The sequence below is a fragment of the Amblyomma maculatum genome, chromosome 1 (genome assembly GCF_055883805.1).
Source record: "Amblyomma maculatum isolate TAMU_Amacu chromosome 1, ASM5588380v1, whole genome shotgun sequence".
NCBI lineage: Eukaryota > Metazoa > Arthropoda > Arachnida > Ixodida > Ixodidae > Amblyomma > Amblyomma maculatum.
Genome location: NC_139344.1, coordinates 438,619,626 through 438,642,911, shown reverse-complemented (window position 1 = coordinate 438,642,911; position 23,286 = coordinate 438,619,626). Strand labels below are relative to the sequence as shown.

The window sequence follows — 23,286 nt, the reverse complement described above, 5'->3', positions numbered from 1 at the left end:
TTAAAATTGAAAGTGGAGTCAGATTTATGTCTCCTAATAATGTTGCATTCCCTTATGCACAGCAGACACAAAAATGGTTGTGAAAGGAGTCCTGCATCAATTGACTTCACAGGGACACTCAAGTGGTTTTCAATCACGCTAACTTGTATCTTCTAGAAGCGAATTATTTGTCATTCACATCTTTGAAGTTAGGTTTCGGGTATGCATTAAACAACGGCTCTAATCAATAACGTGTGATGCAAACATCTCGCACCCTGCGCGACCTCTGGAAAGGAGGACAGTGGAGAGTGAACCTCATTCATGCCGGCTTATATGACGTAACTCCGATGAGCCGAAAGCATTGCGATCTATCCAAGTGAGCTTTCAGCGTGCGTTTATCCTCGTCTTACTTGCATTAGAGGCGTACTAATTACTAAAGAGACGTAATAGGGATGTACAAAACATGTCTACTTGGTCTTGCGCACCCGATCCAACTTCAGACACTCCTCTTTGTTCAAATTCACAAGAACCTACATCCACGACAGAGTCGTCCTTCATGGTTTTAGCGGTACCAAAAGCTCGCTTTGTAAGATTTAACTTTTAAAAAAGAAAAATGCAAGCCGAATAAAGAAGCGTATTCCGCTCGAAGAACTTACGTGACTGCTCAAATGTGAACCGTTTGTTCCTAATGCGATTTGTGTAGGGCTTTGTCACTTGACCTCCCGATTGTTCAGGTTTTATTAGAAACTGAAAGTTTCCATTAGGAGTGGATTGCTATCAGCTCACGGAGTGCAATCTCGCAGTTCGATGCACGGACAGCTTTTCCGCGTGGTTGTACTTGTGTGTGTGTCGTTTTCAATGAAAAATCTATCTTCCTTGCTAAACTTTGCGCAAAATAATCAATCGCACGCACTGATCAATCGCGAGCGGAGAGGTGATGAGAACAGCCCACTGTTGTGTAGCAGGTTTTTAAAATTTTGCGAGACATTTGCCCGCACAGTGTGGACCTGTAATACTGAAAAACACCATTCGAAAGAGGTATTATAGGTTGGGGCATGTGTCGCGCACTTCAGCACGATCGCATCCAGATGTGGAGCACATTGAGCTAGATTTGGTTCGACACGTCCACGCAAACAGTCGTCGAATCAGTTCATATGTTGAATAGTTATCTTGCACCGGCAACTACCCTTTTGAATATAGTTGCGCGATTCACACCAAAAGATTTCACATTCTGTTAGGGTGGTGTAAATTCCGCAAGAACTGAACTGAAACAAGAATATTTAAAGCCAAAGTAAGATTTTGAAACATAGTTTGCTTTCTAAGTGATGATATGACTGCCCGGGAGTTGCGGCTTGACATTTAACATACGTCAACCGTCGAGTCACCGAACGTATACTGTGACCGAACAAAGAATAAACATTTCTCGATGTCTGCGAATGTCTAATGGCTGAAGCTTCATTATGCGCTGCATCAAATTTATCTCAAGCGCAATAGATCCGTTAATGCTCCATATGCAGTGCAGATCCGAGAAACTGTGCTTCGCTCACTGTTCATTTGTCTGATATTAGCATTTAGCTGCTTAATTGTCTCTGCAAATATCTTCGTTTTACCAATGTACACCTCTGGCCACTTAGAACAAAGATTTTTTTTTTAATGTACATAGTACCCTTTCTTCACAACAATGATTTCTCGGGCGGGGCAGGAGGTGTACGATATTGGTCGAGGGCCTAAGTATTGTTCACTGCCCATCATTGTCGAGAAGATGGGCTCAAGTTTTCGCTGCCGGCCTTTTCGCTCTTGCTACTCCTGGTAATAACGACATGCACTGCTTTTTTTAAATTACTTCCTGTGTACTATAATTAGATTTCAAAGCTTGTAGAGCGCCCCGCCGCTATAGGGCATTCGTTAGGGCTCTGGAATACTCCGCCTCAGATTGCGAGACCGACTCCCCGCCGCGGTGGCCGCTTTTTTGATAGAGGCTAAAAGCTGGAAAATCTGTGCTGTGCGACGTCAGTGGAGGATAAATACCCGAGGTCTATAAACACCCCAGTCCTGCATTACTGAGCTTTTCACAGTCTGTGTCGCTGCGGTACCGTAAACCTCATACTCCAAACAAAAGTCATGAAAGCCAGTAGATGGTAACAGTTGACCCCCGCTCTCCTCAAGAGACTCTGCTTCATTTCGTTCATTTCGTTTTTTATTCGAGGGCACAATGGTTACAGGTACGGATCTGTATCTAAAATGTCCATTTATGAAGTGGTGTGTCTATTCAGAAACAGCCTACACAGAACTAATTACATAAGATTTTAGGGACAAGAAGGAATATAATAGTTGGGCACAAAGTTTTATTTTAAATTGACTGGTAATGCAATCCACATTCATGTAAAATACATTCAGCTAGCTGTGAGCGAACGTTTAGTAGCCTTATGCTTCAGCCATTTTCTAAAACAATGTCAAAAACTCATTCTGCTTAATGTGTCTGTGGCCGTAATAGCTCTTCGAGGAATTCATGTGGAAGCAATTCCGTAGCCCGGCATAGATATCCAATTTATAATTAGAGGAAATGTCAAGACCGTGTCGAAGTTCCCGCTTTCCCTCCTTCCAAGGGCACAGATATTCAGTCATTAATCCGAGTGAACATTTACGTCCTTCGTTGTATTTGTCATCTTTTGTGCGTCATCTCTTGCATTCACGGAACCTACCAAGGTGTCATCGTGACGTAGGCGCTAGAGTATGGCGACACTATCTTCACAATAATAAAGCGAAAAAGGCATCCCTACACACTCTAAGTTGTCAGCATATGTTAGAATATCAGCATGTGGTTGAAAATGCTATATCTAAAAAAATTCAGTAGTGGTTGTAGAAATATTTAATAAGTGTATGCCCGACAATGGGTGGAGTAGTTATTCAGGGCGAATGCCTGTTGCTCTGGCTCCTATTGCCTGCTGCACTATGCTGTGCTGGGTGCAGCTAGCAACCAGGCTTCCCATAGCTACTTCGTTTTGTGGTGTTTTGGGTATTCATGCTTGCTCTCCCATGTAACATGAAATGCGCAGTGCTACCGTCGTGACTTGGACAGGAACGTCTGTAGCTTTGTGGAAATACAATGTGATATGCTACAAGTTGAGCAAAATGTTAGTCTAGAATTGTCTGTAGTCGCGGGCTTACTGCGCAGTAAGCTGCCTATTTGGGGTAGTAGTACCTGAAGTATGAGGCGTTAGTGACAGAGCCTGGTATTTTAGTCTACTGACATAGGTTGAAATAGTCAGTAGTCAGGTGAGAGAAACAAAACTTAACGGGAGGGAGCCTAACTAAATGATGCACACCAGGCTACCCTGAATATGCCCTGAATATGAAGAGGGGAGCAAAAGAAGAAATAAATAATCGGGGAGACTTAATGGGTTTTCACGCGTCCATACACCACTATGCTTAGGTAAGAGAGGGCGCACACTTAAAGCTTATACTCGCGAACTCAATCACGAGTCTACTAAGAGAATCAGGAGCGGCTGAACCGATTTCCTTTCAGGTGAATGTTTTGCCTATGATACCAGAATATTTGCTTGTGTAAAAGGACGAGAGTCGAAGCGGCTGCCTATAGCAGCCAGGAGGGCACGCTCACTGAAACCGAGGGCCGTCACATGATATGTGCGCAATCCTTTCTTCACAGCTACACTGCTCTTGCGTTGGAGAGTGTGCAATTGCCATGAGATGGGAGTAGGCGCTAGTATACATCACTCTCTGCTACAGTTCTGAACTCTGAACCATACAAAATCTTCTTAGCTTGCTTTGGAAAACTGTATGTTCCTTAGTCAACAGACCAATAAGGATAGAGGTACCTTTAATTGTTAGGAAACGTAAATGGCTCTAAAGCTGCAGACTGCTAAAGATCAACATTGTCAGGTAGATATAGAACTCAAATTCCTGAAGCTCTAGACCAGTAGCAATACAGTAAGCTTTAGCTGTCTATGGAAATCTAAATACCTATGAATCGACAGAGCCTTACAAGCTGCTTTAGTTGACTGTAAAGGTGTGCATGCTCCTGAAGCTGTGGATAAGAAGTAAATACCCCTATGTAGAGATATAAATGGCTCCAAAGCTACTGACGGCCAAGAAAACTGCATGCTTCTGAAGGTATAGACCAATACTCACATATTTATCTCCACATAGAGATATTTCTACAGTTTGAACGTCATATGAACAGATTAAGCTAGGTATATAAAACTTGTGTTTCTGAAGATATAAACCAGGAGTGATGCAGTTACCATTAGTAGCCTACAAAGACAGTCAATGGCTCTAATGTCAAAAGATATCAAATCAAATCAAAAAAGGTTAATGTGAAAGGATATGGAAAACTCTGGATTAATATGGAAACAGCTCGGCTTGCAAGTGATGATAGAGTTTATTCTCCGCGTATCTAGTGCTACAATGAAAATCATAGAGGGAGGTTTGCGATAGCCAGCATAAAGAAACAAAAGGCACAAGTTGTAGGGTTTATTACGGACTAATGTTCGTGCATTTTTGTTATTGTGACAATCGTGTCAATGTATCAACGATATTCAGAGCTCCTCGAGGTTTTCGTTATTTGGGCCATTGGGTTTTCCGGGTTCGCTCATGTAAACCTCAAATTAACCAGCTAATAAAAAGCAGCTTCTGTTCAACCTGACAGCCACACGCTTATTTGAAAATCTAATATTCAACCAAGTTAACGCCTTTCTGGAACATTCAAGGGGTTATATTAGTGTTTTGTACACTTCTATAGTACACAGTAAGTTTTAAACGGTTTTTAGAGTACCTTAAACATATTTTGCCCTGTGGTTCAAAATAAAATCTAATTTGTGTTTCACTAGTCCAGAAGCAGCGCCCTTCGGCTGCTGTAAAATGTAAGGAAAGTGAGCGATTCAATTAAAGGCAGGCTTCAGCATACGTCTTATTTTTGGCATTCTTGTAATTTTTATGCTCAAGAGAATGTGTAACACAGGTCTCATTTTTTTTTTAATCTGCGAAGACGTCGCAAAATGTTGCATTATGAACATAATATCCTATCAATTTCAGCTTGCCTATTTCGTGTAATGCAAAAGAAGGCGACGTTTTACAAATGCTAATGCTCTTTTTGTGCGCCAACTCATGCGTTATATATGCTAATAAACCAATTACTTGAGCAAAATAATTCATATACCTATGAGATATTAGTCTTGAAAGAAAGCCTTTTGGAGATAGGCGCCGATAGCTGACACTGGCGAAAGGTCAGCTGCTGTAGTTATCGCTCTTCTCCACCTCTCGGCCGTTCTTGTGGAGTAAGTACGCTGCGAGTCACCGCCGACAGCTGATCTTGTTTGAGCTATAATACTGCTTTCAAAGAAGAGCTTAGCCTAATTTATAATAGCTTACTCATAAACAAAAACAGTTGCGTCAAATGCAAAACTATTAGCACTCTCACGCCTTTGAGTTAGTTCATACCACGGTCCTAAATTTTCATCTACCGTGCGAAGGCTCCAACCCTTAGATCGAAAATTGTACCTGAGCCCTAGCAGCATTTCTAAATATTCAAAATTTGAAAACATCAAAAAATAAAACCAGTCGAACGAAGTACATTCACAGACAATTGTGGTTTTACAAGTTAACGAAAGACGAAGTTGCCTATCCCTTTTGACAGCAGCGTGGCCTTCTGCAAACAAGCGTAATCATTGTAATCAAGACTTTTTAGGTAAACTTCATTACATCGTTTCTTCACATAAATAGATTTGAGGTATGATACACTTTTTTATTCGCTAGTCCTAATGGTATCACATTTCTCGTCTCATTGGTTAACAAGTAGTGCAGTAATCTACAGCCACTGAAGTTAAGGAACTTAGAGCCCAGACACCAATATAATGTTTTGCAAAGTGTCCATTGCCTGATCAGGAAATTAATTCTTGTAATAAGTGGGCGCTGTAGAAAATATCTGAGTTTTTTTTTATCTCTTCAACGCAATGCAGTTTAAACAAACTAACACAACCATCATTACAGCATTTCAATTTATGGCGCCTGTTTTTTTCTCTCGGGCATATTTGCTCTTTAGTTTTGCATTTCGCTTTAAAAACGGCTATCTCTGCGACAGCTCTTGACTACTTTATGCAATCACTGATGCCTTTGCGCACGACAGGAGGGGGTGTATACTTATCAGTGAAATGTAAGTGCTAAAACAAATGTTTGTAAAATTTAAATCTAGAACAAACGCTCACGAAGATTCCTAGGTGCTGAGACTCTCCTTTTCGCAGGAAAAAGCAATGCCGCCCTTTTCTCTCTTCTATCTCAGTCGATTTTTTTGAGTAAGGTATATTGTGCACATCGCTAGCTTTTCGTTATTTGTTCCTTTGTGGGCCTTTTGTAAAGACTTCCGGAGAGAGAAATTGACTTACAGTTGCATTTATTGTGGAGCTATTGTGGCCAGGGCGCATGTTAATCTTTATTTCACTTATTGCTCTTTATCAGCAGCGCTGTACTGCAATTTAGAGTCGTGTAAAAAGGAGAAAATCACCTTACGAGAAATCGCAATCCTTCAGTATCAGCGTTCTGAAATTTTTGTCCTTTCAAATAAGAACTGATTTTGAAGCAAACTAGGCAAGATAAACATAACTTCCGCGCTTTAAGTATTTAGTAAAGGGATCCGTCTGTCTATGTTGCACGAATAGGCTCAAATACCTTGCCTGCTCGATAGCAGTATGCCACATAAATGAGCAGAAAAGGTGATTCAGTTAAATGAGCATGCGTTGTCAACACATGACAATATTTATTTTCTTTTATTACTGTTATTTTTGTACTGCTTTTCTAATAACTGAAAAAGAGTTCTATGAGTTATATGTTAAAAAGAGTGTACGTGTAAAGTTTATTATTCATCTGCAAATATCGCTTATGACACCATTCTTTTTAGGACGCTAGGCGATACAGCACACGATCTCATAGCGTACTGCGCTCTCAGTTTCCCTGCCAAGAAATATTTCACCGAGATTGTTCTTTGGCGCCAATAACAACGAAACATTCAAGCACTAATATTAGTTTATATATACTAGCAAACAAACGCTTGAGCCAGTAGTATAGTTTACATTGAAGAGCTGTGAAAACAAGCTATCACAGTATTCACACTTCTTTTTGGAAGGCCTCTTACAAGCACGTACTTCGTAAGTGAAAGAAAAGGAGCGCAGTGGCCTTCTCTTGCAGCTAAATTTGGCAATTCATTTTGTTTTCTGGAACTTCCCTTAGCAATCTCTGAAAAGAAAATAGTTCTAAAGGCCTGAAATTAACTATATCTATTAAGCGCACAATATTATGCTGATTATTAAAATCTTACGGTCATCATACTTTGATGCTTAGTTTTCAAGTTTTTATGTGAGAATGACGCAACTTTTATGACCATTTTGATGATGAAGTTATCTACAAAAGTTTTATATTTTGGGAACCAGAAGTAATCCAATTTCTTCAATGCTAAAGCAAGGTAATTAGCGATGTTTGTGTCTAAAATCCCCGGTGGGCACTGTCATGTTTGCTGCGAAGAAAATAAAACAGCTTACCTCACATGAATCAGATTTAAAGAACCTAGACTCAGTATGCATGCTAACAGCAATCCGGGGACAATTTAAGGGACACTCAAGCTTCGTATTCGGTGTACACAAGACAAATTTACTGTTGTCTAGTCAATCCGAGAATTTCTATTCTAATTACGCAGCAATTCATTACGCGTACTGACATACGGCAAAGATTAAATTAAACGCATTTTTATACTGATCCCACGTCATATGCCTGCGACGGCGCAGTATGATCGTGGGTTTTCCTGTGGACGCCGCATGCAAGCGCATTTTTCTTTGACAACAACGTGGAACAACTCCGGCGCATGCTTTTATTTATTTATTTATTTATTTATTTATTTATTTATTTATTTATTTATTTATTTATTTATTTATTTATTTATTTATTTATTTATTTATTTATTTATTTATTTATTTATTTATTTATTTATTTATTTATTTATCTATTTATTCACTGATTGTTTTACACTGCAGGCCCAGTGATGGGCCATGGCAGGAAGGCAAGCAATTGGAAACCAAAGGGAAAACGTAAAGAACAAACACATGAACATAAATTCAGACAACTACAAAGCAAGATTCAGAAAAACATGTATTCAATAAACGGCTTTTTCTAAGGTGTCAATGTGAAGAAGGGCTGATAACGGAGTTCAGTTCAGTCGTTCAGTCGTGTCCGACTCTTCGTGATCCTATGGACCATGTCACGCCACGCTTTCCGGTCTCTCACTATCTTCCTAACATCACATACCCTTCATCTGCAGCGCCTCGAGGATGCCATCTAACCATCGCTTTCGCTGCCTACCCCTTCTCCGGTGACCCTCAACCTTTCCCAACATCAAATCTTTCTCCAGCGACTCCTCTCTTCTCATCAGATGACCCAAGTAGCTGAGCTTTAACTTTAGAATTTGACCCTCCAATGAGAAGTCAGGGTTTATGGTCGGCAATATCGACTGATTTGATCTTCTGGCAGTCCAAGGAACTCTCAAGAGTCTTCGCCAACACCACAATTCAAACGCGTCAATTCTTCGGCGGTCAGCCTTTTTCACAGTCCAACTCTCGCATCCGTACATCACAACTGGAAATACCATAGCACGAGTTATACGGATCTTGGTTGGCAGACTAATGTCTCTGCTCTTTACTAGGTGGCCAAGGCTAACAATTGCTCTCTTTCCCAGAAGCAGGCGTCTCCTAATTTCATGGCTGCAGTCTCCTTCCGAGGTAATCTTGGAGCCCAAGAAGAGAAAATCTGTCAGCCTTTACGCTATCAAGTAGAACATAATTGACAGTAAGGAAATATGACTGATATACACGCACGTAGAAGAGAAATATGCGTGTGTAGGTATTGAATTTGCCTATTAGTGTTTAGTAACCCACAGTCACGTCACCGGTGAGAGACGCAATAAAAGCGATACTGAAATATTCGCCACAGGTGTTTGGAAAAGAAAGCTTCACTACGCCAGGTTTTGAAGTCGTCAGCAGGGCCCCGCTGCTGTGGTAGAGTGGTAAGACGGCCGACTACTCTGCCGGAGTTCAATTTCGACCGCCGGCAGTTGCGTTTTGATGGAGGCGAAATGAAGTGGCGTTCTTGTGCTGTGCGATGTCAGTGCACGGTACAGATCCCCAAGTGGTCGAAATTAGTCCAGAGCCCCACCTCCTTCCTCTACGGCACACCTTTCTCGCTTTCCACTTTCACCTCCACCTTCCTTACGGCGTGGTTCACTTGTCCACAGAATGTGAGGCCTATACTTCGCCTTCCATTTTCTGTGAATCAGTTATTATTATCAGCATGGAAGCAGATTTGGCCGGAGAAAACTTGGAAGGTCGAAAATGTAAAGATTTGTCATGCGGTGCAGGTCAGGTGTCCACAGAACCCGTGCCTTTCATCTTTCAGAATTATCAAAATCTGCCTTTCAGACAGATAAAGTGCCGTTCGCTTCCTGTGAGCCAGCATGGAAGCAAATTTTACCATGAAAAACATTGAAGGTCAGAAACAGTTCCCATGCAGTTCTGGTTCAGGTGTCCTCATAGCAAGTGACAGATGCATTTTCCTTCCCGTGAACCAATTACCGTCAGCACGGAAGCACATTTGACCATTAAAAACTTTGAAGGTAAAACACTTCAACAGTTGCCTTGCAGTGACCGGTTCAGGTGCCTACATAACAAGTGTGAAAGATAGTACGCCTTGCCTTTCATGTGAACCAACTATAAGAAAATATGGAAATACCGGAATTGAAAAAGCGGTGTTACAGCGGCTATTATTATTGCAGCACTTGCAGCTTTCTCTCTATCACTAGGTTCAAGCCATTCTCTAACCCCTGAATTTTGCAGCGATAGATTCACTAAGCGAAATAAATCCGTCACCGTGTTTTCTATAACCTTCAAAAACAACTTCGAGGTGAAGTTGAAACTTAAGCCACAAGCTTTTTGGGTAGCTACTTTCATCGGTCAAGGTCAAAGTCAAGGTCATAAAACCTCAAGGGTAAAGGTCATCTGATGTGGGAAGTAGCTTAACGCGTGAGCAGCTGCGTCACGAGGCACATGATCGCCGACGTCAATATCGAGTGCAAAGCATCGCCACAGATTCGAAGTACGCCATGTTCAAACCAAGCCGAACTTTACGGAGTACCGCAGTCTACCCCTAGCCATCACAAAACAAAAGCCTTCTGCTGAATAAAGAGCTTTACCATGTGTGAACATGCTTCAGCTTTTGCTTCCCACTAGCTTTAACCGAAGCTAAACCACAGCCATTTTTATGGTCAACAGAGATTGTTATGCGTGTAACCTTAGTGAAACGCAGCCTCTGACTGTGGTATTGAATCCCCGTATTTGGAAATCAGTAGGATAGTGCCAGATCCATTAAGCTGCTTCGGTTGGGTGGCCATGTCTTTCTTTTATGAAACAATACACAATTTTAAACAGTGGGGTTAGGAAGCCCGTACTGCAGAAGCCCTTGGAAAGGCATAGGTGGCACACAGAGGGAAAGCCCGACTGGACGGCACGGTATTGATCAAGATCTCACGCATAGACTATTACCAGCCCACGTTTACGTTAAATTTGATATCGCGAGTATAGTTAAGGCAATAAAACATTACATGTTATGCGAAGTAAACATTGTCATATGACTAAAACGGCAGACATTAATGAAGAGATGTAAGTTGTCCTTAGGATATTTGGAAATTTACTACTCGAGATTTCAGATGTTTTCGACAAACTCGGATATGCCACTCATGCTTGGTTTACACAATTCGGAACCAGCGAGATATATATGCCGTTCCTTATTGATATAAACAGCGCGAACACGAAAACAAGGGACAAGAAACACGAAAGCCACAGTACATGCGCTGTATACAGTATCAATAATGAATAAGTACCAACTCGCCCAACAAAGTATCTTGATATGCCGTTCCGATCTAGTAACCAGTATACTGGAAAGAAGAAATAGAATTAGTGCAATGATCTTTAAACGTTCATCGAAATTCACAAGATTGAAAGCTACTTTCATTGCGAGTTAGAGCAGGGGCAGTGGGCTAAGAAGCCTGCTCCGCTGAGACATATCATCTCGTATCTGACAGATGGCGCTAAAACACTTTCATCGGAAACGTTTTCGTCATCAAAGAGATGCTAGCGGGACTTGCGACTTACTCTGTCACTTAAACAAAGTGCCGAATTGCGGATGAACCGCCCGAGTTCCCAAGGAAAAGCGCCGATCCAACGCATTGTTGAAGTCGACATTGCCGCAACACATCGAAACCTTCATCATTGGCTGAACTGTTTTGACGCTTCGTCGTTCAAAACAAAATCGAAGTGTTTCCCAGACGAGACAATGGCGTCCACGCTTCCTTCAAATATGAGACGTGATAACGCCGAACATTCTAGGAGAAATTTCAAAGTTATGAATTACGCCATTTTAAGTAACGAGCACAGTGTAAAGACGTCTATCTTCACATATTGCTAAGGCGAAGCTTTTGTCCTGCAAGTGCTTTTTAATCCTCCGCATTAATCTTCAGCAGGGTCAAAATTCACCCGCAGCAACGCAGTCAAAAGACCCCGCAAGTCTTGCATTGCGAGTTGGCTTTGAACCAGTGTATTCTTGAATGTAGTCAAAAAGTGAGACTACACGCAAGGGATGGTGCTGGGCTTGCGCAATATGGTTCACGTGAGAGTTACAAAACATTATGTTCTTTGAACGTGAAACGTGTTTCCTACACTGACTAATCTGTACATTACACGTGATATAGAACTGAAGGTTTCGCGCACCCTGCCGCCACCACGATACAACTCACACTTCGTAGAAAACGATGGGCTTCTCAAGTTGCATGATCAACAGCAACACCTGCAAACACGAGCAAACTTTCTACCCTGCGAAGAAGTCTGACGCAGATAAGTTGGAGCCATTGGTCGCAGGTTTTTCGCTGCGTTAACTTTTTCATATTTAAGGCAACATTAAAAGGTATTTTTCAACCGAATCAAGAGATGTAAGTTTGTTACAATTTTGGTCATATATTGTACGTTTCGTAATACATTCTCTCAATAACTCTAGGACATGATAAACTTCAGTGCCATTGTAACTACTGGAAATGGGAATGCGGCAAACGTGGTTTAAGTGCTTAGAATGAATAAAAATACTAGTGCTATAAATCTGGCTTTAGAAAAGAAAATGCCCTGCAGTTTAAACATTAATTTAAAACATTTACTTCGTACATTTTTTTCATAAGAATTATTCGCTTAACGTATAGACGGAAACAAGTGCAGTTTTAAACTCCTGAAATCAGATTACTATGCTAAAAGAGATTTTTCTTTTCATCTCTAGAGGACGCAGACCAGCCGTTACAAACCCTTACCTCATTTTTCATCAGCGTTGCATAAGGCAGGTAAGGGTACAGTTCAGTTGTTCTGTGGTCGAATGCATGAAGTTGTCAGTTTTCGAACCACATAGATATCGCTGCTTTCTTAAACTTGTCGGAAAGTGCTGTTCCTAGTGTCTGCAAGCAGTATAAAAACTATAACAATGGCCGCAGTGGAAGCAGGTCAAACTGTTTTAGGACTGCTGATATTATTTGTAGTGTGCTTCCAACGCGAAATACATGATCTTTTTTCATGTTATGTGCTGTAAATGCGTTATTTCTTCACCATTAAAATGCACCAGGCCAAGCGGGCCGCCCAGTCTAGGAAGAAGTGTCGTTAGAGAAAGCTTGACTTTTGTGTCCTTTTTAGCGAACTATGACCACTGACGTAGTTCTTACCTGATGCAAACTTTGCACAAGATATTATACTTCCATCGATTGAATTGTACTTTGCCTATAATTCTCACAGTTTCTACAACATTTATCTAGGTTGATATATAAAATGTTTGCATTGTACGAAGATATGGTATGACAAAACGACGCTTTCGTTCGCACAGCAATGTTTATCAGGGTGAAACCTCACCACCTTATAGTTAGCATAACGCAGAGCCTTATATAGTTACTTCAGCACGCGGATGAAACAGAAGTGCGCATCAAAATACCTAATGGCGACACCAAAAATAAAATTGACACCCTAACGCGTTGCAACCCTTGCGTTATACAAGACTTAGAAATAATGGGAAATATGATACGCAGAGGCCATGGAATGGCAAGTTCTAGAGTTAGTTTAGATTGAAAGAATAAACGGTACATATTTGTAAACAATGAGTACATCAGCGTTTTACTGGTCAGTGGGAGAATAAAGAATTCAGAATCCCGTTACAGAACGGATATCTAGCTTTCCCCGATGAAGTCGACCTTAGCTTAGTAGGACAGACTGATAATGTCTGAGGTATCATAGCTGGGTGCGTTATAGAACTATGTTGTAAGACAGGGTACTGGTAAACTATCTATGCAGACAAAACATTTGATGAAAAGTGCTAGAGTATGAAAGCCTCCAACCAAACAGACAAGAATGAAGCAATGCAGAAAAATAATACCCCAATAGTTATGCTGTATCGCGTTTTGCTTGATTTGACATATATTTTGGCCATATGTCCTGAACCAAGTTTTTTTGTCTGAGCCGCAAAATGAAGTCTTCACGGCACCATAAAGAGCCGTGAAATGCTATGCGATAGTTTCTTGCTGTGATAAGGTATCATTTTTTAGAGTTTGAAGTGACCTTTGACCTTTAAGATGGCATGGCTGCTTCATTTTGCTGCTGAGACGAAAATCCTTTAGATTAGGGCTTTTCACCAAGACCTACGTACGTACGTAAATACGGATGTATGTATGTTTATATGTATGCATGTTTTCATGCATCGTGCGGTAAATTGATATATCTCGATTAACTTCCAGGCGTTTCACCTAGTCCGTGTCAAGAACTTTGAACATCCTCTTTCCTATCACAGTTCTCCATTTTAAGTCCAGCCGTGCTTACCTCTTGCCTGCTCCTACAAATTCAGATCAAATGAATTTTTCACATCTAGAAGGACGAATGTATAATGTGTTCTCTTCTGAGGTAATAGTTGATATAAAAATTTTATATTTGTCACACAGATATTTGCAAAACAACGTATCTTAGGGACGCATTGGTCACTATATTAGAGCACAAAGAAGAAAAATGATTAAGGCAGTTCCGACCTCTTAAGAGCGATAAGGTAAAGGCCATGGGGACTGGTTCTACTATAGCGCTTGTGTGACTAAACCGCGCTTATCACACAGTGAAGGAAAGCGACTTTTTTCATGCCGGATTCGAGGTAAGTAGCTACACTAGGCCACTATGGCACGAGCTCGTTGTGACGTTAGGTTCCACAGCTAGTGGCAGATAACGTTCGCCATGGTGCCTTCTTTAGACCGATGTGAAGGCGTTCTCGTCACGCCCCTGTGCTGCCATGGAGACGGTAGTATCGCTAGACACGGAGAACTAAGAAATACTTCTCAGGAGCATGGCGTGGCGCAGTCGGTTTACACGCTCAGCTAGAGAGAGGAGGGGTACGAGTCTCTTCCCAATGGAGGATTTTTCTTAATGGTGCGGCAGAAATCCGCTGAATCTCTCGCACACACCTTGCAGACGCATCTTGCGGAGAGATCTCGCTGACTCATCTCGCCCGCACGAGATTTTCACCATAAGCCAATAAGGGTTTCGCATAAATATTTCAATATAGATGAAATTGACACTCGGGCTGACGCGTATAATGAAGATCCACTTGTGGATCTTCACTGGGGCTGTTCCTTTCAATGCAGTGCATCCCACCGGTATTCAACCCGCCTTGTCCGCCTGGCTGCTACTGCTTCCCACGGGCGAACAATCCAGGCAGAGGGACTTGCTTCAACCTTAATTACCCGCGGCCTCCTCAATACAGCGAACTGCCGATACTCACAAGTATGTGAGATATTTTCTTCTGAACTTTTTCGTCATTTTCAGTTTTTTTCTGCCAAATCCTGTTAAACAATCGAGATAGAACTATACATTATTGAAGTACTAAATATTAACATACAAAGCATACAGAAGCAGACACGTTGACAGAGTAACAGGAATAATGGGTGTAAAATTCTTCTCTGTATTTCATTAAAATGCGCAAGAATGCTCGTTACATTAAAGCCTGGGCATATAACGATTGCAGAACGTTCCTGCGCAAAACTACATTTGCTCGGTTAGTAAATGTTAATGCGTTATATAATGGCTGCACCTGAGCAGACCGGGATCGGGACGTGAATGGAAGTGCTTGCAAAAAGAATAAAGTCAAATGTATTAATAAAGACCACAAACTGCACGTTTTCTAATTTGTAACGAATATATGGATATTGCAGAAATAATACTTATGAAAGCATTAGCTGATTGAATATCGCGAGATCAAAAACCAAGCTCAAGATTCTTCTAGATAATATGCATACATAAGCCAACAGACAACTTTAAATGCATTTGTCCCAAAGGAACAATGGAATAATCTGCATAGCATTTGTTTTCGTAATACTTCTGCTGAATTTAGCTGAAATTCTCACGAATGCCTTTCGCATTTTCACATTTTATAATTATAGTTAACGTGAAAAGACGGGCTGGTTGACCTTGGCAGTAAGAGTGCATATGCTTCAGCAACAATTACACGTGTTACAGCGGAACGACCTCCGTTGCCACTGTGGTTCCTGCAGCTTCCATGTGTGCGCCTTCTTATTCCGGGGACATCGAAGAAATCGAACCTATCAACGCCAGTCCTTCAACAACTCACACTGTTCATGCGACACAATGACTATTGGGACAGCATTCACTTTTATGCAGATGGCTCGGTAACCTCTACAAGTTCTGCATGCTCCGTCGTTCGTGCGAGACAAGCTAATATTTATCATCTAATTTCGCTTAAGACTACCTCTACTGGAGCTGAGCTGGCCGCAATTTGTGCCGTTGTAAAGTATGTTTCTGAACAAAATCCTCAACAATGGGCGATTCAGTCGGTCTTGAGCCATGGCTACCATGAGCAACGTGTAGCGGAGGTTCGACATCTGCACCACCAGTCAATATTTATCATCTAATTTCGCTTAAGACTACCTCTACTGGAGCTGAGCTGGCCGCAATTTGCGCCGTTGTAAAGTATGTTTCTGAACAAAATCCTCAACAATGGGCGATTCAGTCGGTCTTGAGCCATGGCTACCATGAGCAACGTGTAGCGGAGGTTCGACATCTGCACCACCAGTCATTACAAGAGGATCAAGAAATAATCTATCAGTGGATACCAGGCCATAGTAGAATTGTTGGCAACAACTTAGCTGACGATGCTGCTCGATCAGCTCACGATACAACCAACATTGTTGAGATACCACTGACAAGAGCCGACACAGCAAGGCAGCTTCGACTGATCCACCGAAACGTGACTAGACAATCATGGTCTACGCCTAGAGGGGGGACGTTCTGCTCGCACCACTTTGACCAGTTACTTCATCTGCAGGTAGCATTCGGTCTTCCCCGCTGTAATGCTACAATGTTGTGTCGCCAGTGGCTTGAAGTGGCGTTTACAAACGAATATTCCCACCTCATCGACATGGGAGACACTCCAACGTGTAAGCAGTGTGGGTGTGTTGAAATTATTGCGCACATATTCAGTGACTGCCCTCATTTTGAGCGTGAGCGTGCTTTCCTAGCAGCTGCCCTCCTCCGCTTGGACTCTCGCGCTCTTACTGAACAAACAATTCCGGGCCCTTGGATGACTCCTTAATCACAACGAAAATCAGTGAAGGTGCTACTTAAGTGCACAAAGGACTCGGGGTTGAGTTCAAGACTTTTCCTGCATGCTCTTTACACCCCCCCCCCCACCCCTTCACTATATATCTGTAGCATGTTATAGACTTCGCCCCTTCGCGCTATTTCTTTCCCTTTTCTCCCTTTGTTGCTCTCCCCACCTGGGCATCGCTTGGTTAACGTCCATACCTTTCTATTCTATTTTCTCTCTCTCTCTACACACGTTAAAGGAAGGCGCAGGCTGACCGATGAAACTGAAATTTCAGCGTTCGTCTTGCTTACCCTTTGTAATTTGCCCTTTGTAATTTACCCTTTGTAATTTGCGCTCACATTATGCATTCGATTTAAGAATGCATCCCTAGGCAGGAATCGGAAAGGTATATTATTAATTTGTGTGCCAAATGCAGGAGCCGCGTAATAATAAATATTCTTCTCCACGTGCAAGAGGACTGTAGTACTAACCGCGGGTAGGCGACAAATTAGGACTAAAACTTCAATGAATCGCCGGAATTATACAGATTAGATACAGCTGCTATCATGTCACTGTGACTAGCGCTAACAATATATTCAGTAATAAGAACCGGATATGTCCACCCTAGAGTGTTATTTCAAGCTCGTTTTCTACACTAAAGCTTCAATACCTTATTCTCCTAATGTACCCAGCTGCTCCGACAAAAACAGCCAAGTTACTAGGAAGCCTGTTATGCACCAAGGGCGCTTGGGTACCTGCTGGTTCGCCATTAGACGCAGAATCAGATATCGTATTTTATAACAGCATGAAGTGAGATTATTCTGAGAGTGCTGTTCGGAGAACGACCAGGCAACGACTGATGTCAATGGGCTCTGTGAGGTTTAAACGACACATAATCCATATGATGCGATCAGGAAGGGACGCCGATGATACGTGGTTTAGTGGAGATACGAGAAGTGGCAGTTGTGTTCGTAATCAATAAAGGTATCGCTACGGCCAGAGGAATTCTACACAAATCACGAGACGGTAGCTGCTGTGGCTCTTCTTGTGTTGCGGCGGCGTAATGAGCAACTCAGAGGTTTTTCGACATAATAATAGTTTCGTAAAAGGTTTACTGCACGTTTTCCTCGCGGCTCTGATGCATGTTTTAAATTTGAACGCCGTGCAATAATTCATTCGCGCGAAATGCAACTTTAAAATATTCAGACTTAGTGGTCTAAGATCAAAGAGTTGTGTGGGTAACATTATGTTTTGGACTTCAGGAGCATGATACGCGGTTTGCTGCCCGATTTCCACGCGTTCATGAAATTTTGAGTCCTGCATTAGGCTACCTCAGGCATTTTGTGTACTGCGCCTCGACTTGTAGGTTATTTAGTTCCGCCATCCTGCATTTCTGCCAGTGTTTTTCCAAAGCTGAATGTCACGTCACAGTTTCTTAAGCTCGTTTCTGGTCATGAAAGTAGACTCGTGTTCTATTCTCTGTTCGTTAAATTTAAATATAGTTCTACTTGGAATTTCTAAAAGCGGTTTTTGGCGTGGGATTCACGACACATCAATTAATTTAGTGTAGTCAATTACTCAAGATGATGAAAAGCCACAAGGGTTGCCCTTTAACGAGGACTGAATTGTAATTAGCATAGGCAGCCGCGAATGTATTCAGTCACGATCACCAGATAGCTTAAAACTTCTAAAATACGGATTGAGAAACCAATGAGAAACCAATGAGGAAACATTTCATATTCTACCGCTGGAGGTACATCACTGGCAAAGCAGGCAGACATCACACTGGATATAAGACGGAAAGGGTCCTGAGGGTTGATATAAATAAAAAACAGTTAAGAAGCATCAAAGGTCTTTTGTTGTGAGCGAGGGAGCCCGCAGTAGTCGCCAAAGAGCCAGAACTTTGAAGCTAAACATGTGATATGTCCCTCGTTGAGTGCACGCATTGTTAACGAATAAGATGTGAAGTTGCTCTGTGAGTTGCAATGCAGCGGCTCTGCATTCCAGTCATCTTGAATAAGCTTAGACTGGAAGAGGGAATAATATAGTCTGGTATAGAAGAGGCCCACAAAACAGTTAACAGTAAGGCGGAAAATATAAATATTCAAGATATCACTGCTGAGCAGGCGATTACATTTAATCATTGACAACGATATCGTAGTAAAGACATGAAGGATATTGAAACAATGTCATTACGTAGCGCGTAGTTGACGTAGGCTAGATTCTATTCAGAAAAAATAAAAATTTCTCACAAAACAAAATATTTAGTTAAAAAAGTTTAAGAACAAAAAAAACTTTGTAAATTTAAGCTTGTAATATTTCCTCAGCAGTTATAACCTAACCGACATTAGGAGTTGTAGAGTAAAAAAAAAAAAACACAATGCTTAAAAATCGTGGCAGCTGAAACGCAGCCCAGAGGACCACTAAACGAAAACGAAAACCAGATATACGCTTCCATTTACTAAGAGAGTGATGTCATTACAACAATGAATAGGTAGTTAAGTATCTGATTAGATTATGCAGATCTCTTGAGGCGGGGATGCAGTCAGGGCGATAATAATAGAGATGGTAGCTGGGAGAGATAAATATTGCGCTGGTAAGGAAAAAGATAGCGAAGAAAGCTATAGGGGCAATGCGAAAGGGAACGTATATGGCGAGGGTAAGGTATGTACAGATGTGTCGGCATACGAAAAGACGTTCCGACTATAAATACTGGCCACTATATATATATTTGTTCCTCGTTTGCCCCCTAAATGAATCAGACTGAAAGGGCCACCAACATCGCTATATCTGATATGTGTACTTTATTTAACTATTATATCTGTCGCACAGCCGATACACATAGACGGTGGCTGCTATAGAAGGGATAGATTTGTAGGACGTTCGATCTGATACCACCAAAAAACCTTCCAGCTAAGAGACTTAATTTCGCTCAAAAATGACGAGCCCGTAGAAAACCACAGAGGGCAATCCCTGAATGGTCGAGAGAGCGATGACGTCATAGGTGCTACGTAGCTACAAACTCTTAATCGGGAACAACCACTGACAGGAGTCAAATTAATGAAACTTAGGCTTACTCGCGAAATTGGGAATCCACCCCGGCCAATGAATGGCGGCAAATAAATTGCGAAAGGATGCAGCCAAGAACAATATGCACCCACAGGAATAATGCAGCCGAAAACTCGAATGTTGCAACAAGTCATAGTTTTTTTTTATCATTTCTAGCTTAATTTTGAAGCCTCCTAGTTTGTTCAGGGACACGTTTCAGAACATTCCTTAGCTTATACTGCCTGTTTCGACGAAAACACTGAAATTAAATTCAGTATACCAGAGGAAGTCTTGAAGAGAGCTGTCTCATCTCAAGCAGTCCTTAGCTGCCTCTCGGGTAAACAGTCCAACGTTGCTAACGAAAGCCTGTTGTACGCATCTGGTTTCGAGAATTGGCGCTTGATGTTTGAAATATAGCTATCTTATTTGCAAACAAACTACCTAGGATCTATGACTATACAGCCACCAGCGCACTTAACCCAAATCTTAACAGTATGGCCTGTACTGACACCTGCACCACAACGTGTGTGCTGTTTAGCCGACTCAATTGCTTAGATGCGTTAACAGTGGCTGGTGTTGCTGGAGCGCAGTCTGATATGACTTGTCTCGCGGTCGGAATGAGTGTGGTCTTGTTGGACCCGCATCACCGCGTTTCGCGTGTGAGTACGGTAAAATAAAAAATGCAGAAAACACGTTGCAGATTGCTTATTGCTAGACTCTACATGTGCAATAGCTCAAGCGCTGTTCAAGCATTGCTTTAAAGCTGCCGCTTGGAAGAAAAATTGGAATGTGCCGAACGAACTCGCATTCACGGTGCGTGTCAGGGGGGATGAAAAATGATTCTTCCCGCTAGAGTGGTTCAGCTTCTTGAAGTCGAACTTCTTGTTTCTTTAGCATTGCGGTCAATTTTGAAAGGCACGTGATCAGTCAAACGTCATATAGAGTTGCCGCAGTCCAGCTATCGTTAGCCACCGCAAACTTGATTGGTTTTTAAGGGGGTTAACGCCCCAAAGCAATTGAGGCTATGACGAAAGATGGTGGAGGGCTCCGGAAAATACTGCCAGACGGGATTCATGAACGTGCACTGACAACACACAGCACGCGGGCGCCTTTTCGCCTGGATCGAAAAGCGGCCGCTGCGGCCGTGATTTGAAGCCACATCCTTGGACACAGCATTCGAGTATTCTAATCACTGCCCCACCGCGTCGTGTGCGCCGCAAACCTGCCGAAGCAATTATCTCGGCACCAGCGATGAACGCTTAGCGATACTGGTTGCAATCCATGCCACGCTTTCGCGCATACTGGTTAAGTTTGCTGACGGCTGTACTCCTTATGAAGCAAGCTCCAATGCGTACTCGTTTGCACATTACAAGTATTGCTTAATGCTCTAATCGACCAGGTAGTAACTGTCTTTGGTCTGGCAAAGTCAATTGTCGACAATCTATTGGCTGTGTAGGGAAAGCAACGCACTCTCGCTTTTGCCGTGTGGTACTAGAACTGGAAGCCACCCAAGCCGTAGCAAGCGCCTACTGTGGGAGCGCATAGTTGCTCTGCACTGAAGAATATGTGACGGCAGAAAAACGAGGCAAGAATGCATGACGGCGGCATTGTGGCTTCCTCAAAAACAGATAATATTAGGGGGCTACCTTTAGGTTCTTGAATAAGGCATGCTAAAAGCCGATTTCACGAAGGCATATACTATTTGTGATTTATTAGGACGCTAAACTATCGTCACTGAAGTAAAGCATGTTTAGTAATTGTGCTCGCAGATTGTAGTAAGGAACTTACGGCCCCATATAGGGAGATTAAACACTTATTTGACAAGTAGAGTAATAGCTGCAATGCCTTCGACCAGTAGGTAGAGAAGACAGCATTACGATCATTTATCCTTCCAGAATGAGAGTAGGTTTTATGATAGCCTTTGCCTTCGGAAAATTGCCTCAAAATTATTTACGTACTTTATTTAGTATCAGCGAGGTGTTATAGACAAATAAAAATTTATAAACAATACTCACTTGCATAGCAAAGCATGATAGATTGTGTATGTGTGCCTTTGGACAGGAAGGCGATGAACGGGTGAGCGGTAAGCAGACTACCAGGATGGCAGCGGCGAAAGTGGACAAGGAACCGAAAGTTGCAATCACTTATCGAGCAAAACCACTTCCCAGACGGCGCAAAAGAAGACCCAAAATTGTGCCTTCTTTTAGACAGCTGGCGTGGTCAAAGCACAAATTCGTGAGTCTCTGTTAATTTCCCACTGGGAAGCGACATGATCTAGTAACTGGTTGACTGCTGTCTCTGTTTTCCGCTACTTGTGATCCTGTTCGTGCGCCGTCTGCCAAGTGGTCGTCAAAGTGTACGCTGCTGACGAAAGATGCTTTATTATAAGGCATCTAATAAAACCTTTCTCCACGAAACTCGCAGTGTCATCATTGTATTGAAATGAAAAAAGAAAACTACCCGGCCAAGAATTATTATATTTTTATTTGTTTCGGCCAACAACTGCTTAGACGAGGCCTTTAAATTTTTGGGCAGTGCTTAGAAAAGTCTCGATCTCTGTTTTATTATCCTAATGACGCCGAGGCGTTGTTGTATACGTTTCAATATAGCGCAAGATGCGCCGACATTTCTCCCTATTGATTGCAGGCTAACGCATCGGTTTCCGCACTGTTTCATGCTATTTAGACGGACAAGAGTCTGCGAACGCTCTTTATTATAAAGAGGAATTTTTACTCGTCCTTTCCGTAGCTTTGTACAAACTGCGTCCGCTTGACATTCGAGAAGGCGTTGTGACCTCGTCGTAATTATGTCTAGGTGTGCACAATTCCGTGGTGTCCATCGAAAAGTATACTCCCAAACGGTAAACCGATGGTCGACCCGCGCTCGGTTCTTGCAAATATGACCATCTAAAACTCATCAGGCCACTATCAACCGCCCAGCTCGGCCCGAGGTAAAGGATTGACAATTGCCTTTGAACGGCCGCTCATCTAGAATTGATCTCGCGCAAACTAGTATAGCCGGCTGGGCAACCCTACAGTCGCAGTCGGGTCATGCATAGGTGATGGCTTACCATGCATGGCCCCAGCACGGCCGGATCCCGGCCACGTCGGCGGTACTCACTGCCCGGTGGTTTATCCATGCCTGGTCAGCGGTCTGCACGTTCATGGTCCATGGTTTACCCATGCAACGTCTGCAGTTCGATTCTGCATGAAAATTGCTGCGGCGGCACTATTTTTAGATTCGCATCATTGAACGGGCTATAAATTGTGGCGGTGCACGTGGCGTAGAAGTAGGGCCCACGCCTCGCGTGCAAGATGACCGTGGTTCGAATCCTCGTGCTGCGCTATTCTCCAACGAATTAAAAAAAGCGCGTGTTGATGGAATTGCATAAAAACAGCTTTGGGATATGACCTGATGCCGGTGAACACCTCTGCCAACCCACTCCCTCACCAGAACAGCCGTTGGCCACCCTGGTGGAGTAATTGACCACATCCTCCCATGATTATTCCTATAAAACCCCGGCGCTCAGTCACCAGCGGCTGCGGAGCAATT

The 23,286-nt window shown here is 42.4% G+C and overlaps 1 long non-coding RNA gene across 1 annotated transcript; it reads left to right on the top strand.

Moving 5' to 3' along the window:
* The first annotated feature begins 5,173 nt into the window (after positions 1-5,173).
* Positions 5,174-22,175, top strand: LOC146209522 (uncharacterized). The gene is made up of 4 exons (XR_014706571.1): positions 5,174-5,273; positions 12,349-12,409; positions 14,729-14,867; positions 21,796-22,175. It is a non-coding gene; the product is annotated as an uncharacterized LOC146209522 (long non-coding RNA).
* The last annotated feature ends 1,111 nt before the right edge of the window (positions 22,176-23,286 follow it).